Consider the following 6831-nt stretch of genomic DNA (forward strand, 5'->3'; position numbering starts at 1 on the left):
GGGGGAGTGTTAAGCCAGGTGGGGTGTTAAGCCCGGGGGGGTGTTGAAAAGAGGAGTTGAGAGAGCCAGAACAGGTTCCAACTATATTTCGGGATAAGAAAGTTGTCAGCAATAGGGGGGAGGAGTGATAAAGGAGACACATGGCTAGAGAAGGAGAGGTGGATTGAGTAGTTAGATCCAAAAAGGGTTCCCAAAAAAGGGGATTCCCCCAAAAAAGGGGTCCCCAAAAACTGGGCAAAGGGGGTCCCCAAAAAGGCCCCCCAAAAAAGGGGGGAAAGGGGGACAAAATCTGTGCCAATTGGGTCCAGTCACGTGCATAGTACAGGGGGGAAAAAGGCGGACAGAACAAAAGGTGTGAGCGATAACAGCGGCCGTACAAAGGGTCACGGGCGCACGCTAGCAAAAGGTGCTCCCGTGATTGAAAAGTTAAATGTAAACACAAAAGGTGCGGCCGACGTTATCTCCGCTCTATGACAACTCGAAGCCCCGCTTACATCAGGAAAGCACGGAGCTTTGTTTGCTCGCCCCCCACCCCAATCCGAGAAGCACAGGGAACGTCCTTTCTCATAGCGTGATGCCGTTTCTCGAAGCTGACACGATCCCACCATGGAGAGAGAGAGAGAATGAAAGTTTTGAGCGTGATAAAAGTAACAGACACAGGCAGATTTCATCCTTTCAAGTAAAAATAAAAAAGGAGGAGGGCATAAAAACAAACAGAGGGGTTTTCAGGGGCGCACACAAAATACAAACAGCAACCGCATTGAAGAATGGAATAAAAGAGTTCAATTACAATGCCAAGATTTCAGGAGCAGACGCAGGAACAGCTCCTCCCTGTTTAATACAAGTTCCTTCTGCTTAACATTGATCGGCAGAGGTGCCTACATAGAAACGGATTACCACACTTGCTGAAAAGGTGCCAATGGAAAAAGAGGTCATGGCGACATGTATAGAAACCGACCTACGACCCCCAAACCTTGTCGCTCTGTGCTAAAAACGTCTGCGGAGGAAAGAGTGACACAAATCCGACATAAAGACCACCGCTGAGACAATAAAGAGATTTTCCTGTATGCAGTAGTTTACTCTGAGGAATAAATGCCGGGTTATCAGTGACACAGAAACAGACCAACCACCTTTTTTTTTTTTTGCTTTATGCTTTAAATGGCTGCAATGGAAAGGGTTAGGACGTACAAGACATGTAATGAACGCGGTTTAATAACATTTCATAATGCACACAGTTTACCCTGAGGAACAAATGCCGGGTTACCAGTGACACAGAAACATCTCTGCAGCCAAAACCCAACTTTTTAGGCTTTCTCCCTAAAACTTGCTTCAATGGAAACTGGAAAGTGTTAGGTACAAGTCAGAGACGTCTGCCTTTGCACAGTTTACTCTGATGAAGAGATGCCATACATAAACATATGATGAACATACATGAACATATGATGAACATACATGAACATATGATGAACATACATAGAACCCAAAACCTTGTCTGGCCGCTGCTCAGAGCAGCTTCACTGGAAAGAGTTACATACACCGCCCATAAAGATCAGCTTTATAAAAGAAATATGAACGCATGCAATTTACCACAATGAATATACGCTTCTTATCAATGACAATCATAAACCTAAAACACAACTCAAAACATTGTTCTCGGCTTTGTTTCTGCTTAAAGCGACTTCCACAGAAAGTAATAAGATACAAGACCCCTAAAGACCCACGCTTCACTCAGGGCCGGTGCTAGGACTCTTGCCTATACAGGCAAGGTGCATTTTTGCATGGTTTATGTTGATAGGCAGATGCGGTGGTAACAGTGACATGAGGCAGATGTGGGGGTAACAGTGACATGGTTTATGATGATAGGCAGCTGCGGGCTAACAGTGACATGGTTTATGATGATAGACAGATGCGGGGTAACAGTGACATGGTTTATGATGATAGGCAGCTGCGGGGTAACAGTGACATGGTTTATGATGATAGACAGATGCGGTGGTAACAGTGACATGGTTTATGATGATAGACAGATGCGGGGTAACAGTGACATGGTTTATGATGATAGACAGATGCGGGGTAACAGTGACATGAGGCAGATGTGGGGGTAACAGTGACACGGTTTATGATGATAGACAGATGCGGGGGTAACAGTGACACGGTTTATGATGATAGGCAGATGCGGGATAACAGTGACACGTTTTATGATGATAGGCAGATGCGGGGTAACAGTGATACGACCTTAATTGTTGGATTTTTAATTCCGTTTGGTGTAACTTCCGTTTTTTTCTTCAGCTGTTACTTAGAAAGACATTCTATTCCCTTGACAACGTCCTGTGTGACGAAACGCGTCGGGCGGGTCTATCTGACGTCACAGCATCACGTTGAATGAGGAAGTGAGCACTGAGGCTCATGAGATACCGGCTATTCCGCTTTTAAATGTGAGTTTTTATGTATTTTTTACCAATAAACGTTTAAAACTTACTTCACCATGAGGAGCTCCTCTTGATTATTTTATATATATGGGAAACAACATTCGGTGGTTATCTGGAGAAAATGCCAGGAGCAAACTGACCCGAACACTGGCTTCAGGCTGCCTGTAAAGCTATAAAAGGATTTATATGCGGTGAGTGTGCACTGCCTAGGGGGTGTATGTGTGACACTTGAAAGATCACTTATACACAATCACGCTATATAAGGAATCGGAAGACGATTATTCACCCTCAGTGGCGTCACAAGGGGGGTGCGGCCCGCACCGGGTGCCACCATTGGAGTGGTGACACCAAAATAACTCACAGTCATTTTGGTGTCACCCCCCACTGAAAAGTCGGGCTCTCGGTCATGGACCGAACGCCCGACAGTATCAGGAGAGAGGAGGGGACCCGGCAGCATACCTTATCCCGCCGGGTGACTGTCCCCTCCTCTCTCTGCCGGCGTCCATCACCAAGATGGCCGCCGGCAGGTATCAGAATACTGCCGCTCGTGCGCGATGACGTCATCGCACACGTGCGTGGTGACGTCACGTGCATGCGCAGTGACGTCTCGGCGGGGGGACACTCGGTTACCGCTCTGGGTGTCACCCAGCCTCGGGACGCCCCTGTTCACCCTTCAAGATTTTTGTTACACATTGCACTCATCACCATATGAGTTTGAACTTTGTTTTTGGATATTCACTATAGTTCACTGGCTGCATTTTTGGAGATCTGTGTTTTCAGACGGGGTCGCAACACTGCAATCACCTTGTGGCTGCAGGACAGACCCTCTAAATTTGCTGGTTAATTGATTTTTGTTGGTCCAATTATTATTAGTATTGACACTTAATATTTTCATTGTTTTTTTTATTGTGTTTGACCATAGGGTCTCACTTTGGTTGTATAAATTTCAAATTTTTCTGAATAACGACACTTTTTGGTCACAAATATAAGAGTGTATTGTTTTATGACACAACAAATGTTATAGCACATAAGGGGATTCAGCCCGCAAAATCTTCATATACATTTTCTAAGGCTTTTCAGTCTGTTATTGTGGCAGCTTTATTTCCCATATTATTAACATCTCATCCACAAGCGCAGATGGACAGTTCCAATGTGGTATTGTATTACATTACATTCAACCTGAAAAGAAAATATACTAAAAATGCTCCTTTTTATCTCTATTCGCACAGAATGAACGTTCACAGAGATTCGCAGGGTGAATAGTTCTGCGAATTGTGTATAAATAGACCCCTTAGACATGAACACAGCAGTTTTCTTTTTCTGAATAACATAATTTAAATTTTTAGATCCATGATTTGACAACTACAAGGTGTGCAGTGGAATACATCCTCTTTCAGACAACTAGGAAAACACAGACGTGACACAGTTTCGGAGATCTGGGGTACATGTTCCCTATAGACATGACAATTTATGAACGTCAGCATTCCTTCTGCCCTGTACTTCTGAGGTTTACCAGCAGACATCATTCTCAGTCATGGTGCCATTGTAGACTTCTATCATGTATCGCGCCCCGGGATCACTGCGCTGATGTATCGACCTGCCAACCCATTACAGCAGAAAGTTGTGATGGGATTAGTATAGTTGGTGATCGTACCGCACCTGCCAAGGACAAGGAGATACCAACACAATGATACAGAAAATGGAACCCGTTCACTAGGGGGGAGATTCACAAAATGGGCCCATAGAAAACATACACTGCTATGCGGCTTAATAAAGCACAAAAAAGTATAATAACTAGGCAATAGAGATGAGCGGAGTGACTTCGGGGAAACATTAAAATCATTGTTAAACCTTACCCGTTACACAATGCCTCTCAGAGTAAGACAAATCCACTACTTACTACAGCAAACAGGGGAGCACAAGAAGTTACGCGAAAAGACTTCTGATATATAATATAATACACCAAACTCCCCAGGTTTCAACAGAAACGGGAATCAACGAGAAAGGGATTTCTTAAATTAGGGGATACTCCGATTTTTTGAAATCCACTACTTACCACTACTGCTGAGTGAACTAGCCTGGGTTTACTTCACTTTAATGTTCACTGAACCCAGCCAGTAATCCGTGTTCAGCAAATGTCTAAGCAAACCAAAGCCAGGGCAGTCTGTGTACCATCATAATTGGTTGCCAGCAACTGGTCCATATTGATTGCTAGGATGCAGGCAGGCCTAAACTAACAACCATTGATGCTATGGGTCTTCCTGTGTCCTAGCAACCGGCATCATTGGTTGCTAAGATGCTGGCAGCTCCACAGCATCATTGGTTGTTATGGTTCTCCCACCTGCATCCTAGCAAACACTGGTTCTATGTGGCTCAGCCCGCAGTAAACCAATGATGCTGGGCGGGTTACACATCGTCAATGGTAGCTAGGACAAAGCCAGAGGTTTTGGCTGGTGGGCAAGCTGGGCAAACCATTCACCCATTCATCAAACTGCCAGCAGCCTGGGATCAGGGATGAGATCATGGTCGACCCGAAGCTCATCCCTATCCACCACAGTGCATGTACACATTCTAATGTTATATTTAATGATGTCTTTGTTATCAGAAACTGGCCCTGTGGGTAAAAGTGTTGTTTTCTTTTTTGAGTTTAACCCCTTCGTGACAGGAGACGTACAGTGCACGTCCCGTCACGAAGTACCCAAATGACTGGCCACCTACACTGTACATGACAAGTTATTTGCTGCTCTACAATGCTGATAACCGCTGAGAATCAGTATAGAGGCAACCATTAATGAAAGAGTTAACCTTTTTCAGATACCCACCTTCAGGAATCTGGTGTCTGAGAGTGAGAGTAGAGCCGCATTTGCAGCACTTGCCGTCACTCTGACAGCTGGTATAGATTGCGAAATCCCCATGTATAACGGCTTTTTTTTTTTTTACTTTCAGCAATAGAAACATAATGTATCTATTCCTGAAAACAATGTTGCAGTTTTCTGATCGTTGTGGGAACGATCAGAAAACCTTTAGTGACATCTGACCCTGAAATGCTGCAGGATCCGTGTCACTGAGGTTATTATTGGATGTTCTTAAGTTTGAATCAGCCTAATAATAACCAAAAATTAATGGATGAATTTATTAAGCAGTAATAGTGAGATTCATTCACAATGACTGCTTGATATAATTAATTAAATAAATAAAAAGTTTAAAAAAATTGTGAAAAGTGTAAAAAATATAAAACAAATGTAACAAATAAAAATGATATATTTAAATATATTTTTATACTATCATATATATAAAACTAACCCCTTACAATGAACATCTGCAGCTCAGCTGCATATTTGTTTTTCACCCTAAGGGGTTAAAATTTTTTTGAAAAAACCCTCATGACAGTGACGTTCAAAGTATGTCGCTGTCACTAAGTGTGACACTTAGTGACAGTGACATTGTACGCCAGGTGACCACTTTTAGCTTTACCTATTAGAGCAAAAAAGATTAAAATGTTAGGTTTTAGTTCTAGGCCGAGAAGTACAGAAACATTTCTAAAATCCTCGGGATGTGATGTTTTTCCAAATAAAGGGAAATAAATGAATCTATTTAATGCATTTTTTTCAGCCGTGCTGTTTTTGTAAAAAAAAATACTACAAATCAAAACGGGGGAAAAAGTTTTCTTTACGTTTATGTCCTCTTTTTTATGTTTTATGTGTTCTAAGTGAGGCGTTAGGAACACATATATGTGATAAATATATAGCCCTATCTGTCCTCCAAAAAACAATATATAATATATATTTTGCTGCACTTTGTAAGAAAGTATATTACTGACGTGGAAAAATCACACAGCAAAAATGTCAAAAGTGCGTCGGTCATTTACAAACAGAAATGAAAAACAAGCTGAAGGGGTTCGGGGTGGCTGAGGGCCTATCTGAAAAAAGTCTATGGGAATAAAGGTCAAATGTAGGCCAGAAATTCAACTGCAGGTCAGAAGTAGGCCAACTGCAGGTCACATGCACCTGTCAATTAATCCTGAAGAATCTCAGAAGAATCTCAAGCTCATGCCATCAACTCAAGCCCAAAGCCCATTGACACCGGCCCTTGCAGTGTCCTGATACTGATGTACTCACAGCGGGTTGTAATTGTCCGGAGAATGACCAATTCGGACCTCGAGATCCTTCAACCGTTCCAAACAGCAGTCCGACCTGCCATAGACCACAATAACATACACGCTCTGTTTCTGCATCAGGTCCAGTCTCCACCAGGGTTCCCATTGGTTATTTGTGTGGGTGCAGGAACCATGTTCCCAAAACTGATCTCTCACACCATCAATGGCCTGGCCAGCATTCCCTACAAAAGTAGAACTCTGTGTGGCTTCCCCGTTTCTGGCGATATTGGCGGCTGAAGAAAGAAACAC

This window comes from Nanorana parkeri, unplaced genomic scaffold (genome assembly GCF_000935625.1).
Source record: "Nanorana parkeri isolate BGI_ZX_2015 unplaced genomic scaffold, ASM93562v1 scaffold1390, whole genome shotgun sequence".
NCBI classification, from domain to species: Eukaryota; Metazoa; Chordata; class Amphibia; order Anura; family Dicroglossidae; genus Nanorana; species Nanorana parkeri.